Here is a 17,236-nt window from a genome sequence, read left to right on the forward strand (position 1 = left end):
ATTATGGTGAAAAATAAATGCTATGTTCTCCAGATAAGTTTCTGCCTGCTTCTTTTTCAATTTACTTTGTGATGTACTCTCTCTTATATATATATATTATATACAGTATATAAAATAGAAGCATGCCCAGCGTACCGTAATCTTATAAATAAATGTGGGCCAGGTGGGGGGTACCACTGCCTGAGGAGTTGTGGTGTGTATGATGTTTTTAGGAAGGATAAGAAAGGTAGGAGTGGTGGCATCACACTTCTCATCAAATGCACCCTAAGCACAAATATAGCTTATGCTGATTCAGAAGTTAGATTAGAAGATAAGCTAATATGGAATCTCTGTGGTATGAGTTAGTTGGAAGCAAAAAAAAAAAAAAGTGGTGATATGCTAGAGAAAAGATTGTGAAGAATATGGCAAGAGCCTCTGTGAGATAATGGAATAGTATTAATGATAGTGGCAAATTATGCAAGAAAGCAAGCTTATACAGCATCAGAAAAAAAAAAAAAAAAAACCCCATTTCACATATCCACCCAATCCATTAGTTTCTCTAGTTCCTCCTTGAATTTATTCAAACTATCCACTTCCACAACAATGAATGGAAGCTTGTTCCAGAAATCTGCCACCCATTGGTTGAAGGGCAGTGGGTGGTTGATTGCTGGAACTTCCACACATATATTCTGCAACCATCCTTCCTCAATATGAATTTATGTGCCCTCATGTGTAGTCTGAGCAAGAGGAGGAATCCCTTCAGCATTGGCTTTACTCAAGCCATTCAAAGCATCAAATACACCTCAATCAGAACATCTCGCAGGTGCCTAGTCTCCAGACACTGCAATATGCAGAAACGAAACCTTTCTTGGTAAGAGCACCCGTTTGTTCCCCTCATCAGTCTCGTTGCTCTTCTCTGTGCACGTTTTAGCAGTTCTACATCCTTCCTAAAATGAGGTTTACAGACCTATATGCAGTCCTCAAAATGTGGCCTGATTATTGCCTTATACAACAGGATAATCACCTCCTTATACCTGCTAACAAAACTCCTGTGTATCATTAACAAAACCACATGAGCTCTCCTGGTAGCATATCTGCACTGCTCAGAGAACTTTATATCAGATTGCACAATTATCCCCTGGTCTTTTTCATTTTCCACCTTGTTCATGATTTGAGGAACTCTATGTGGTACTATCTTGAGTGTAGTACCACACAGTGGATATGTTACTCTGGGATTACTGCTACCCAAATACAGTATCTTACATTTTTCAGTGTTAACTTCAGTTGCCATTTCTCAGCCAATTTGCCTAATTTTTCTAGATTTTGTTGCAGCAACATACCTTCATTATTGTCATTAACCATCTTAATGCAAAGGTTGCCAGAACCTTTCTGTTACCTGCAAACTTAGAAATTAAGCCTGATATACCTTCATCAGTATCATTAATAAATACAGAAAACAATAATGGGCCCAGCAGTAAACCTTGTGGGAACCCACTAATAACATTAGTCCACGAAGAGCAGTGTCCATTGATAACCACTCCGCCTTCTCCTATTCAACTATCTCTTAATGCCACACTGATCCAATTTGTACAGCAGTCTTTTATGTGCAACAGTATCAAAAGCTTTCCTGAAATCCAAGTAATATGATATCAAAATTATTTTTTGCATTCAGTTCCTTTATCACTGCATCATAGTGTCCAGTCAAACTGATCTCTGCTTAACAAACCCACTCTATGACTGAAGTATAACTACATGCATGTGTAGATGGTCCTGCATTACTTCTTTAACCAGTGACTCCATTAATTTACCTGGAACAGAAGTTAAGTTAACAGGTGTGTAATTACTTATATCACCCTTTGTGCATTGGGGATATATTTGGAAATCAGTCCACAGGTCCCTTCTCTGAATCCAAAGATGCTGTCATAATTATGGCTAAGGGTTTCCTTACCACCTTTGTTGCTCTCTTAATATAATCAGATAGATCCAATTCACCCCAGGTGCCTTTTTTATGTTTAACTTCAACAATTTCTCTTTCACTTTCCTCTCAGTTATCACAAAATCACTCAGCTCCCTGTCAGACTTTGATACACTTCTGGCATCTCTCTCTCTCCCTAAGGAATTTCTTGTGTGTGAATGTAGATGCAAGCTGGGGCTGAGGATCATCAAAAATTAATGTGATCCTGATGATCCTCAGATTAATATAATCTCAGGATCATCATCAGATTATATTAACAGTTAAAGGAAAAGATTAAATTGCACAGTGTAATGCAACCTTTTCCTTTGACTGTTAATATAAGTAAAGAAGTTGTTTTTGCTTTTCATGGCATTCTTTGCCAGAAACTTCTCATAATCTGTCTTGGCTTGCCTATCCTTTGTGACTTGCTTGCAGACTGTATCTTCCATAGGCTTCTGTATCACCCGATAATTTATATTGATGCTATGCATTTTTCTTCTCTGCCATGTGTCTCAGTAGTTCATTTGACATCCATTTAGGCCTACCTTGAAGAATATTCCATAGTTGGTATGAAAAGCCTAGTAGCTTCTATGATTATTTTCTTGAATGCTTACCATTCAGAATTTGTTGTTGATAACATCATTAGTTGGTCCCACTATATAGAATTTAAAAACTCTGAGACCAGTGTATTCTCCTTTATGAAAGCAAAAATCCTTCCCTTTGCACTTGATGGTAGTTACATTTTGAAGTAAATTCCACATCAATATACTGTGATCACTGCCACTTTGATCTTTTACCTGCAGATTCTTAAATACATTAAGAATCACTGCTAATCAGGAATATTGCTCTCTCTAACATGCTGCTGTAGAAAACAGTCATTCAATAAATTCCCACACTTCTTGCTAACCCACAAGCAACTAACCCACAAGCTCCAGTAATATCTGGAAAGTTAAAATCCTGCATTATTAGACATTTTGATTTACTGGCCCACTCTATTTCTCTGTACAATTCATTGTGTTTATCACAGTCATTCATCCTATAACACCCTCCTACTCTCATTTTTGCCTTCCCAGTGCTTACATCCTGATGTAAGCACTGGGAAGGCAAAAATGAGAAGTCACTGAATGTTGCACTGGCTACCCATGTCAAGTGGATGTAGTGTCTTAGATTTTCTGCATGTCAAGTGGATGCAGTGCCTTAAAATTCTGCATCCCTTATATCTGAGTGATACAGTGTCTTTCATATCCCCACAATTTCTGCATTTGATGATTTGAACAGGTGAGCAAGTGTGAATGTCATATTATAGACGATTTCGATTTTTCCCTTATTGAATGGAACAAGTAAGATGGACCCTCGCCTTGGGGGAACAAAGTTTATAAATAAGCTAGATAACTATTTCTATCTGCATGTTAAGGAAAATACTAAGGGGAAAGTATATTCTAGACCTTATCATCATCCATAAACCAGATGATATGATAGGGCTGACAGTATGGAGTGATCACAGGGTTTTAAATTGAATAGTGGTGGTGGGGTGTAGTTGTTAAAGACAATGGCATGGGTTTTAAATTCAGAAAAGGAGACCATGATAGTTATGGTTCTATATTGCACTTTCATCAACAGGACAGTCAGTATAGAAGAAGGGTGAATGCATTAGAATTATGAAATATATTTAAAGCAATAGTCATGGAAGCCTTGAATGCACAGAAATCATTAAGAAAATATAGGATGATACTGAGAAGGATAAATATGGAGCTGGCTGGTTTAATACAACAGAAAAATATCGGATGGGAAAGTTAAAGAGCAATGAAAAGTATAAAAGTCTATTAACAGCTACAAGTTGATTTGTAATAGTACCAGAAAAGGTTAGGTTGGTAAAGTTTTAAATAGTTAACAGCTGATGATCCAAACATTACTGCATATTGATCTTATTTGCCTAAAAGCAAGTAAGGTTTCCAGAGTTGACAGCATAGTCCTGTTAGGGAGGCAAAAAGAGAGTGCATTGAACCATTAAATGTTAATTGTTAAGGCATCTTTGGACTTGGGATAATTCCTCTGGATTCCTTCTTGGAGAATTTCCAATATATTGCCAATACATAAAGGCAGTCCTAGGAGTGAAGTGGGTAACTATATACAGGTCAGTCTGACTTTAGCAGTAGTGAAAATCATGGAAACAGTGATCAAAAGTGCAATATAGGGATGTTTGGATAGTGTAATTCTTAAGGGTATGCAACCTGGTAAGTTATTTTGACAGTCAGTCATGAGCTGGATGTAAGAAACAATTTTGACATTCTTTGCATTTTAGAAATGCATTAGACTCAGTCTCACATGAGAGGTTCATGTATAAATTGGAATGTGTTGGGCTCACAGGTAAGATTTTTAGGGGGATTACAAGGTGGGATTCTTCAGGATAGGAGGAAGGCCACTGTGATTTATGATTAATTTTCATATTCATCTAATATTAGAAGTGGGTATGTCCAAAGACAGATTCTGGGACCAGTATTGTTTCTGATTTTCATAACTGACATCAACATAGGAATAGAGGGTGTGATGTAAAAATTTTCAGATGGTATGAAGATTGGAAGGGTGGTTAGTTATCAGTGCTAAAATGTAATCCTAGAGGACAACTTGGACAGGCTTCATTGATGGTTGGAAATGTGACAGCTATGTTTTAATATAACAAAATACACATACATTTGGGGAATAGCAACTCCACAATAACACACTTTTTAAGGTTGAATTAAAAGTAATACAGAAAGAGTTCACCAAACCTGAGGCTATGCCTCAGTGGATTCAAGAAAAAGGGAGCTGGTTCCTGTTGCATTACATTGCTGGTCTGCTTTTTTTGTTGATTATCAAGAAGAATTTTTAAGCAAAGCATGAGATTGTGTCCCCCATTTCTCTTTTCTCAAATACTTTTTATTTCCCAAAATCAAATTGGCAGTGAAAGTACAAAGATTCGTGGTATGGAGGACATTAAAACAAATATGACAAAGGAATTGGTGGCATTCAAATGCATTTAAAAAAATATTTTGAACATCTCTATGAGTTATCTCACATGTGCAATTTTTGAAGAAATATTAAAAGCTTCCCCCTCCCCCCTTAACATCTGGTGTTCTTTAAATTGACTCACTCAACTAACTTTTGAATGGCATGGTGCACAGGTTAGCCTTGATCCAATACTTGAAATAAAATCACATCAAGAATTCACCTAATATGGAGCCTACATAAAGCGAGTAAGGTTCCTATTCAAGTAAAAATGTAAAAAATGTGTAAATTTTTCAGAATATGTTTAGTTTAAATATGTTTTGTGGAAAGAGATTAGTTTGGTTTTTTAGAATGTTTTTTTTTTTTTTTTTTTTTTTTTTGTGTTACAATTACGATAGCAATCACTGAAGAAGTGAAATATAAAAAAAAATCCATTGAATGTATACAGTAGAGTACTGAAAATCTGAATGTCAATAATCTAAACGAGCCAGCAATTATTTATTTATTTTATACTGGTGCGATAAAATCATTACAGTAAGTGCCGGTTATTGTTATAACGTTTGCGAATTGAATTTTGATTCTATTAAATGGAAATTCTAATAAGAAAAATCGGATTATTATTCACAGGCTATAAAAATGAAGATGTAAAGCACAAACTTACACTTTTATTACCTTACCAATTAAAAAATTAAATGATACGTGAAAATCGGAAGAATATTATCCATAGGTTAGCAAAATAAAAATAAACTGATGCTTACATACATAGCTTAATTAATATACATACAGTACTAATTAAGCATAACACTTTGTAATCTGTTATTCAACACACTTTGTAATCTGCTTTTTCACACTTTGTAATCTGATATGGTTTGCCAATGATTTTATTCTGAATGTCAAGAAGTATCGTGAATGAGAAGGCAAAATGGGTGAGGTCTTGCTTATCCTAGACAAAGTGCCATCACATCCTTCAGTGAAAACATTAAACAAAAATAGATGACAGGTTTGAGGTCATGTTTCTTCCATCAAACTTTACTGCACTCCTCCAATCGATGGACCATGGAGTCATTGAAAAGTTGAAGAGAATCTACAAAAAAATAAGTATTGTGTTGTTTACTTTTAGCAGAAAGTATCATAGCTTTTCTAAAAAGCTCAGTCTCAAGGACAGCTGCTACACATCAGCTGATGCATGGGAATCACTCGCTGCACAGAATTTAAAAAATGCTTGGAAAAAACTGTGGTCTATTGCAGAAGAAACCATAGGAGATGAGCATAATCAAACTGAAGGAGGTGAGGGACAAATACTGAATGAGATGATCAACTTGTTTCACCCAAACACTGGGTTTGAAGATGGTGATACAAGGGCCTGGATGAAAAATGATACTGATGCTATAGATTTCCTGTTTTAAATGAAAATAAAATTGTGCATATAAAATAAACTGGAGCTCCTGAAAATGATATGGACAAAGACGATGACAAAGAAAATGACATCAACACTGGGCCTACGCATGATGAGCTTTCACAGTGCTAGAGACTGCGATGGCTTGGTACAAGCAACAAACTGAATGCTGTCTAACTCAACTACTCTTGCTGAAAAGAGCTAGAGAGCAAAGAAACGAAGTTCAAAAATGGTGCGGCAAAAAATAAGTAATTATTTTCATTAATTTTTTTATTGTGGCTGAAAGTTCCATTTGTTTTGTTACCTACGAACAAAATATGTAAGTACAACTGAGTGATTTTATTTCTAAACTTACTAAACCTTTTTTTTTAAATTTCCAGAATGGTATTTTTGATAAGTTCAAAAATCCAAACAAATCGGAAGTCCGAACTACCCCCGGCCCAATTAGTTCAAATTATCAATGCTCTACTGTATTTATGTTCTTAAAAATTTACATGGATGAAAAAATTTTACTTTTTTGTACCAAAATGAAATTTGTTTATTACTGGTACCAGTTTACAAATTATTAATCTGACCTGCAGAGATGATCAGACATTTTGACCTTCTCCACAAAATTTAATTCAATCTATGAGAATGATCAGAGATCAAAATCAAATGGAATACAAGCACATTTCTTTTTAAGCTGGTTGATTGTTCGCACTTCATACAAACACATGCACTGGTATCCAAAAGTTGTTACAACTACAAGCAGAGATATCAAAAAATGTATGTACTTGATGGAATTCTAGCAAAATTTTTATGGAAAACTATTATTATAAGACTCAATTGTACTGAGTTTGAAAAGAAACATGGCTTTCCAAAATTGAGGGACTAGTCCTGCATAATTCAAATATTTAATAGGAAGTATGACATTCCTGATAGTAACTTTCATGATGAGTTGTCATGTTGTTTATGACCATAATACAAAAAAAATAAAGGTGCAACCAAGTGACATCAGGTAAAAATCCTTTGATGTCATAAGTTTTGAATTTTTCAGAATGGATTTCATGCTATATACCCCCCAGGGGCTCACATCTGGTGAGTATGGGTTTGGCACACCCAGGGTCCTGAGCTGGATATCATCATTCTTCTCTTTCTTCGTGATTCCCTTCTATTTCTGACCTCTCTCTCAGGGGTAACTCAGAATTTTTTTTTTTTTTTGGCTGGTGCAGCAAAAGCCTCAGGCTTCCTTGCACCATATGGCTAATAATAATAATAATAATAAAAAAATAATACAGTATGTCAAAATTTGAGGATCAGGTGTTTTAAAATTTCATTGAAGATATGTAAAAGATTATCCACTGTGAAACTACTGGAAATTTTAATCAAAATAATGGGATACCATCAGGTCCAAATGTAGATATGTTTACTAATCCATTGATAACACCAGTTTATTTATTGAGGCCGATGATAAGGTCTGCCCCTTCAAATGCAGAACTTAGCACATGGAGGAAGTCAGCATGCCCAGTTCATTTTCCTAAAGCATTCCAGACAAGAATTGGAATCGGGTGTGGAGATCCTGCTAACCACTTTATTTGAGGAATATTCTCACTTTGAAAGAATCTGTTGACCATGTGAATGAGTTGAGGGCCTGTGACACTATGAAAAGCCTCATTAGAATCAAAGTATCTCCTGTTTTCATACCTTTGAGTATCAAGGTGTCTCTTCCAAATGTTTAGAGATTCGTGTAGACACTCATCCTGATGTCTTCCATTCAAGACTATCACACCACAATAGGGCACCACTTCAGAGGGATGGAAGTTTGTCAAGAGCATCTGGGATTCTTCAGGGGGACACTAGAATATCCTTTCAGAACCCTCCATAAGCTAAGATCTGCTCTTGTAGAGGAGTGGATTCATTACAACTTAACACTAGACTTGTAGGCAGCATAAGAGTTTTTTGTGAAATTTATTTTGCTGCCAGTAATTATATTCTTGATTAAATGCCATCATGCAGGGCTGGTTCATTGACTTTGGATGGCAATAAATTGTTAGTGTCAGTTGGCAGAATGATGTAAGAAAGCAAAGCTTAAGACAGTATCGGTCTTCAAAAAACTCAATATAATCCATGCCAACTTTATTTTTTAAAACCTGTAGGATGAACCTTGTAGGAATATCCTTAATTAATTTTCTACTTTCAAAATTGAAATACTCTGTTATATGTGTGTAGTGAAGTTTTTTTTTTTTTTTGTTTGTGCACTATTGATAGTTTTCTTCTAATTTTATTCATCATGGATCATTGCCAGCTAGTTTAGTCAAACATTATTCCCTGTGCATTATTTATAGTATTTGCTCTAGACTGCTATTGCTATATCCCAGATATTCAACTCTGTTTTAGTGGTCAGTATATTTGCCATCATTCTATCAATTAGGGGTTGGCAATCAGCATCCATGGGTTCTGCAACCTGCAGTATTTGAATGATGAGTTAAAATACATTCTTGTCTATGAATGTTGAAAAATCAGAAATGCAAAAACAAACATGAAGGTGATAGCATTTGGCATACTTTAGCCTTTAACGAAATTGGTGAAACCAAACTTCTAAAATTTGTTATGGTTATCAGCATTCTACATACACTTAAAATAACTGTAAAACTGATATAATGAGATCATGTAAAATATAATGGCAATGTCTATATAACGGATGTTCTCATGACCCTCATTATTATTTTAAGTTGCTAGAGATTTGTATTCCACATGATAAAGGTAGAAATCGAGATTGAACCCACAGTGCCAAGAGGTTGCTGTTCCCTGTTTTACAGGTTTAAACTACAGCAAATATTACTTACAATCAAAATTTTACTCTACTTTACTACTGAAAGTGTACTAAACTACACAAATTACCTCATAACACTTATAAATAATAAAGAATATTGCATGCTAACTTTACTGCATCACAGGACCTTGACTGTTCAGGTGATTAGTAAAAGCCAAGTATTGCTGAATAAAATGGAGACTTCAAACAGTGTGCAGATATTAAGTGTTTATTATATTACTTCTGCTTACATTCACAACACACGTTCAGCGACTGCTTAAGTAGAATTGGCATTTACGTTTGTGGCACATCAGTTGGGTACTGCTTTATATGTATTTGCTTTTTAAGTGGCAGTGAATATATTAAAATGATAAACAGAAAAAAAAAAATTGAATATCTGCATGTTTGTAAGTATAACTTACTGGGATGTGCTTTAAAATTTTTATTGAATTATTCTCTTATGTCACTAGTAAAGAAACCATCTCTAAAATTGTGTGTGTGTGTGTGTGAGGGATAGGAGGAATGTACACAGTCATGTGGAAATCTGCAAGTCTCTCATGCATGAGTGGAACAGATGAATCTATTTGCAGTGATATCAGATATAGCAGCAGTGGTTGGTAGAAATGTAATGGGGTCAAACGAATTATGGTTCACAGTGATTAGCACCAGATAAACTGCAGCCATCATTATCAACCCACTGCAGGATAGAAGCCTCCTCAACAATTCATGCTGAGGGAAATGGACCATAATCTGCCACGCTAATCCAGTGCGGGTTGGCAGATCGACCATATTTAGCAGTCAGGGTCTTGAACCACGGTCTATTCAAAGAGCGTGTGCTACTGCACTCCCGCTCCTGACCACTCGACGGTGCTAATTAATATGATGTGATGTGGAAGCTGCACAATGTAATGGACCCTGATGCTTTCTGCCTTCTGTGCTGGCTGCTGAGGTATGCTCTCATGTGGATGTGGGAAATATTTTTGTGGCACAGTACCCTGTCATTGATGGCATTCTATAATGGCGAAATTGTACTCTGATGGCAATGGAGTGTCTCCAGATGACAGTGCCCATAGTTGACAGGATACAAGTTGTACAGCAATTGGTGGCAGAGCACTCAAACGATATGCAGAATTTGCCATGTGTTTCACAGTCACTGTACATGACTGCCATCAATGATCTGTGGGATCAACTGGAATGTTGCATCCAAAATAGGCTTCAGAAAAGAAATTTCATCGCTGGTGGCACCTGTGCATACTTAGCTGGATCTGTGCCATAATTGTGGCTGTCACTGCTGCTAAAGTGAACCTATGTGATATTAAGTATGTTTTCTAATATGTTGGTAGAGCAGTGTATTTGGGCAACACCAAACTTATTTTGTTATGTGTATCATTACACTAACCTTATATTTAGATTCTCTACTGATAGATGATTATGTATGTTCTGTACTGAATTATAACAGTTATAACTTTCGAATGCTTATCTATAAGAAGTTTATGGGAGTATCATTAACATAGAATGGGTAATTGTTTGAAGATGGTTTTGGCTTTCTAAGTCAAAAGGCTGCTCAAAGAAGGCAAGTGAAAATATGTAGCCTTAGATTTCTGCACCTATATCTAAAAATAAGTAACATGAAGAGAATTATAGTTATTATTCATTTAAGTGATTTATTTGGTACCGGTATGTCACTCATCATTAGAAAATCATGGCACTAAGCACTAATCTTAAAGCAGAGAATGGCAAACACAACAATGGTGCCAAAAGTGTATTTATTGTCAGAATTGAGCTGTACATGCAATTCGGCATGTGCAAGTATCAAAGGAAAACCCCAAACTTCTTTTCAATGCCAAATATATATATACAGAAATGCAATATAGTATATAATTAACAATCACATATTGCTGAAAGGAGGGAACTGTTTCCTGAACTGCTTGAAGAGGCAGTTTAGAAGTCTTCATTTATATATTAAACCATTTTTTAATTAGTCTATGGTTAGGGGGAAAAAAAGAGAGAGACTATTTTCTGTCATTCAGAAAATGAAGTAAGTTTGATTTATGCAATGTGGCTGCAAGAAAAAATTAGTCTACACAGTTTTATAAATAGGACTAAATATTAATAGCTATTGCCTAGGAACAATTCTGATATAAGAAAGCACAGCCATAGCATTATATGAAGGATAATATTTACATTTACTAAATTTGTGACCTGGATATGGCTTAAGGACAGATTTACAAGGATGTGGAACAAAATAATTTCATTATACTATCCAAATTTCTGAACAATGCATATTATTATTATGTTTGCTTTTGCTGACATACTTGTAATACTCATTTTTGTTTGTTGTGCATAATTCTTTTAATTACCTATTAGTATACAAATAATTTTTATAATTCATATTAAAATTTAATATCTATTGCCAATGGTTAAAGCCAGATTATTTCTGATTTAGTTGATTTCTTTAATCTTTCAAAAAAAGGAAAAAAGAACTAGAAACATACAAGACATAATATATATCTGTTTTTATAAGATAAAATTTGAATATTTACAATAAAAAAGTTTAAGCTAGGTTCAACATACTGCAGCAGATAATTCTGAATAACACTACCCTGTTGGTAACAAATATGTCTGTGTGTATACACACAGACATATACACTCTCTCATATACAGTGATAAACCATCAAACAGGTATTAGAAGAAAACAATAACTATGGGTAACATGCTGTAGATAATTTCAACATTCTGATATAATAAACTGTACATTATATATGAAATAGGCCATTTATATGTATAAGAAGGCAGTTCTTCCTAATACAGTCATAATGCATATGGTGTGGTAGGACAATAATCCATGTCATATTAAATATATATGTTCAGAATGCAATGCAGTGCATTTAACAAGTTTCAACAAATTTAGAATAAACAATCATCATTAAATGTTAATATTATATACACCAGCAAGACTTCTCCACCTAAAATCCATTCTTTGAATATCATTTCTGAGCTTAATCAGGCATCTTTAATTTTCTTTAATTAAAATCTTGGAAGACATACATAATACCCCAGAGAGTATGGTCTAACCCCCATTACCCCTTTCTGCCCTCCCTAAGCTTAATATTTGCTCTTAAGAGGCATTATGCACTTTTAACTACATTGCATTTCATTTGTTATTTCCAATTTATATCTCACCTTAGTTTCTACAATGTTATTTTTGTAGAAATTAATCATTTATAACAATTATATTTTTGCTTTCTATCTGAAATGCTTGATACCATTTGATATTTTAATATGGCTCTTTTCCCAGCTATAAAAGTTTTAAGTGTAGTACTAGAAATTTTGTGTGAAAACAAATTACTAATATAGTGCTTTAACTTATTTATGAGATAAAAGATACAAAAAACAAAACATAAGAGATGCATGACAAAAGATTACAATGTTCAGTAGAATTCCTTAGTAGGTATTGATCAATGTCGGGTTCTAACCAGGTAATGAACTACTATTGTTTAATCCATGAGTATATCTTGACTTACCAAAATATAAAACAATTGTATAGTATGAATCAGAGCTTTATACAATAAAACAATTGTATAAAGTTATCAAGTAATTTTAAGTCGTCCACATTGCATGATTTTAAGAAAATTATACAGATTACATACTGCAAAAAAAAAAAAAAACCTTCAGAAAAATTCTGCAAAACATTTTACATTCATTGATTGTATTTTTTGTTATTTAAATTTTTTTTTTTTTTTTGTAAAGAAGTTGCAACATACACATTTTGCAGAACTCAGTTTAAGAGTTGTTAATGTAATTTTAAACTCCTATGCTTAACATAATATCTACCTAGTTATTAGAACTTATTTGTCATTTATATATTAATACTTATGAATTTATAAAGCATTGACTTGCAATATTGTTTTGAATTTAATTAAACATACTAAATATATAACTATAAGCGGTTTTGAAGGTTAGACTTTTATAGTTGCATCTCGAGAATTGTAGAGCAGAGTGGATATTTTAGGGTGCTTTTCTCTTTTATTTATGATTTATCCTTAAAAAATTATTCCTTTCTGATCAACTAAAACTTCCATCTTTCAGTATTCTGAAATTCCATGAAATTATTTTCATGGTGAGAATATCCACATAGAGAGGAGACTGAGGGTCAGAAAAAAAAAAATAAATAAATAAAAAATTAAAGAACAGTAATAAAATATTGCAAAATTTGCTTAGGGGTTCCAGTTAACTCCAAAAAAGATGAGTGTAAATGAATTAATGGATTTTAATAATAATGCTTAAATCATGTTTGGCTTGAATACTTTGTTTATCCCCCCATTTCCTTAGGGGGGAATGCTTGACAGTTTGAGAACCACTGTTTAGATGACAATGCCATAAATATTTCAAGATTATAGTATGTATTTATATAAAGTAAAATTAAAACATATCAAAATTTGAAGAGAGATTTAGAACTCAAAATAGACTAAAAGTAATGTGAGACATATTATGGAAAGCAGTACAAAATTAAATATTAGATATTTGTAATTTACTTTCAGGATTACCATGCTGCATAAAAAAAAAAAAATTTCCACAGATGTTTGTCATTTTGTATTTATACTAATTTATAAATACAAAATGACAAACAAATTTTGATTAAAAAAACTGAGAAATAGAAATAACTCAAGAAATAGAAAATTTATAGTTTTAATAATTTATACAGAAGAAAATTTATACAGTTTTAATAGAAAAGTTTAAAAATAATGTAGTCTATTTTAATTAGAAGTAACAATCGTCTAAGCATAATTTAAAAATTAAGTTATTTATATTTTTTTCCCTTAAGTGGGATTGGTAAGTTTTCTGTTACTTATATATCACACTGGCTGTCCATAATTGAGTGATCAGTGTGGAAGGTAGTGAGATCCACACATCTCATGTGTGGATTTACATCATGCCACTAATATATGTATCCCAATTAAGAGTAATTGTTTATAGCAAATACACACCAGACAATTTGGTCAACAATCACAAACTTTATATACTATATTATTATGTGCAAATATAGCTGCCCCCTCATTGTTTAACAAAAGGATATGTTTCTGAAAAGCCTTTGGTTAAATTATTAGTTATTTGGAGGTTCTTTAATGAATTGACTAATCTGGTTACGGTGTTCCAGTTCAATGATGCTTGATGTGATTTTTTTTATTGTGCATTGTGCATTCACAAGTTGATTTTCATGCTGTGTGGACTGCAATATCTTGAATAACTCTCTGGGGGGTACCCATCTTCCTTTGCATGAGATTGCTAACCACAACTTCAATCAAAGAGGTCTTTAAGGACTCCATCTCTGACTGGATTCAAACCTCTCCAAACGAGCAATGTAAACTTACTTAAGATATACTATAAAAATATATAGTATATAATATTAAACTTATACACATAAAAGTGATAATTTTATGAAAATTATTAACATGCTTTAATAGCAGTATAACTGTCCAAAAAGGGCTGTAGTTGAGATTAATTTAATAAATTTAATAAAATACATTAAACAACCATATGTTTCACAGTTCTTTGCTTCCTCCTCCTCCTGTTGTAAAAAAAAAATACATAACTTTAACAAATAACACATTAATAAGATTCCAGTGCAAAGGCATTATACCTTCTTCCACAGACACAGAGAACTGTATGAAAAAGGTTTATTGAAGGGGGATGCTGGGTGATTTGTTGTGATGGGCCTGCATGAGGAAGCTCTCACACTGCAACCACCCTTACTGAGCAACTGGGATGGAGAGAATATGTATGTTTGCTCTGGTTGCTCCTAGTTGACTGACCTAGTTGACTAGGAAGCATAACATAGAAATCACGTACATTGGCAGCAAGAAAGACTCCTCCATTATTCTGATCCCCCCCCCTCTCCCCTCGGCAAGAGAAATGTAGTCTGTTGCTTTTATTTCCCATACTGTGAATATGGAAAATTTTACAGAGTAAACTCTGGAAACACACACACCAGAGGGAGTATGGCTCAAAGTGGTATTAATGAGAACCACAATTTCAAGGCAAAAGATTCCAAGATCTTAAATATAGCTCATCACAAAAAATAGCATGATTTTATGGAAGCCTTTCATATACAAAAGGTCTACTGTAACAACATCAATAGGAATATTGGCAGGTTAATTCCTCCTGCATGGCTCGTCCTGTTCCAAACTAAAGGAAACAATCCCATAACAGTATTATTGATTCACTCACAGGTTTGGTTAGAATTTACAGGAAGAAAAACAACCAATCATCTAACAGCCAATAAGGGATGACCAGAGCCACGAAATTCTCTCCATCTGAGATACTAAACAAGATCTTCTGCAAATTGAGGGCTTTCTCTTGCAGACCCACAACATCATCCCATCACATGACAGGTCATCTAAGATTCCCTTCAACCTTTTCATAGGGATCTTTGTTTCTGTGGAAGATGACGTGCTGCCTTTGAATTTGAATCTTACTAATGTGTTATTGTTAAATTTATGTATTTTTTTTTATCGTGGAAGAAGGAACGATACGTTTCAGAAGGCAAGCACCCTCTAAAACATATGATTGTTTAATGTATTTAAATTCATTAATGTACATTATGAAAAAATAATACATTGTGTAGTGTTTATCTCTTGTTTATCCCTGCATTCACCATCATGTCTTTCAACTCCTATGTTTTAAATGTGCAAATTAATTCATATTGAATTAAAAATTAATTAAATATAACACACTACATTTAATTATAGATAAAAAAACATGATTTCCATAGCACAATAAAAACTAACAAGTATATATAGAGTATATAAAGTATACCAAGTATATAAAGCAGCTCCTTATCAGAGGCAAAACTAAATTCTGAATGGCCCATGTAATCTTTAACAACCATATCAAACTAGTCATTAAGCACCCTTATGATGGACCTGGTGGTATGGTAGCTTCACTACCGCATGCATCTAAAAACGGACAGATTGAATTGTCCAGTTTGATTTATTTATATTTTAAAATCTGTTTTTTTATGCTTATAATCAAGCAATATGTAATATTTCAGTATATATAGTATTTTCATACAGTTCATAGTTATATATTATGCATTACTCAGTATCCAAAAATTTACAGTTTTTGATTATTCCTATACTGAATTTGTTTCTACCTTACTAATTTATAAGTTTTAAAACACAAAAATTCATTAGCCAAGGAATAACATATATATATGAGTTAATATATTTAATTTATCTATAATTTAATTCTTGTTTTACTTCTGACACCAACACACTGTCTACCTCAGTGTATATACATTTCATATTAACAAATTTTATTATATTAATAAAGTAAAGTTAGATAAAAGTCTAATATTTAAACCACTTAACTGCTACAACCAAATGATGAAGATATTAAATTTTCATTGTCCTTATCTAATGTACTTCAAGTATCAGAAATGAGTGGTTTGGATATTCTCCAAACATACCCAAGTCTTTCCACTTTCCTGACAAGTTTATTTTTATAATAACATACACGTAAGTTATAAATCCAGTTTAATTTAAGAATACAAATATATACTAACAGTAGCTTTCGAGACGCGTGTCTTCATCAACTGACATTTAAATACAAAAATATACAACGGATAAGTGCAATGAGCTGAGTGAGGCACGTTAATCATGCGTCATTGTTGTTGCATGGACGTGCGCTGCTTTCTACTCCACTGATCATCTAGCATTAAAACTGTTGTCTCTAGGATGGGGTGTAGATGTATGCCTTTCTGGCGATTTAATGCCTTTGGATTGTTTACTATGTTGAGTGACTCTAGCCATAGTGACTCTAACCTATGGCTAGAGTCACTCAACATAGTAAACAATCCAAAGGCATTAAATCGCCAGAAAGGCATACATCTACACCCCATCCTAGAGACAACAGTTTTAATGCTAGATGATCAGTGGAGTAGAAAGCAGCGCACGTCCGTGCAACAACAATGATGCATGTTTAACGTGACTCACTCAGCTCATTGCACTTATCCGTTGTATATTTTTGTATTTAAATGTCAGTTGATGAAGAGACACGCGTCTCTAAAGCTACTGTTAGTATATATTTGTATTCTTAAATTAAACTGGATTTATAACTTACATGTATGTTA

The sequence above is a fragment of the Mastigoproctus giganteus genome, chromosome 10 (assembly GCF_048544385.1).
Source record: "Mastigoproctus giganteus isolate SK-2022 chromosome 10, ASM4854438v1, whole genome shotgun sequence".
Lineage (NCBI taxonomy): Eukaryota > Metazoa > Arthropoda > Arachnida > Uropygi > Thelyphonidae > Mastigoproctus > Mastigoproctus giganteus.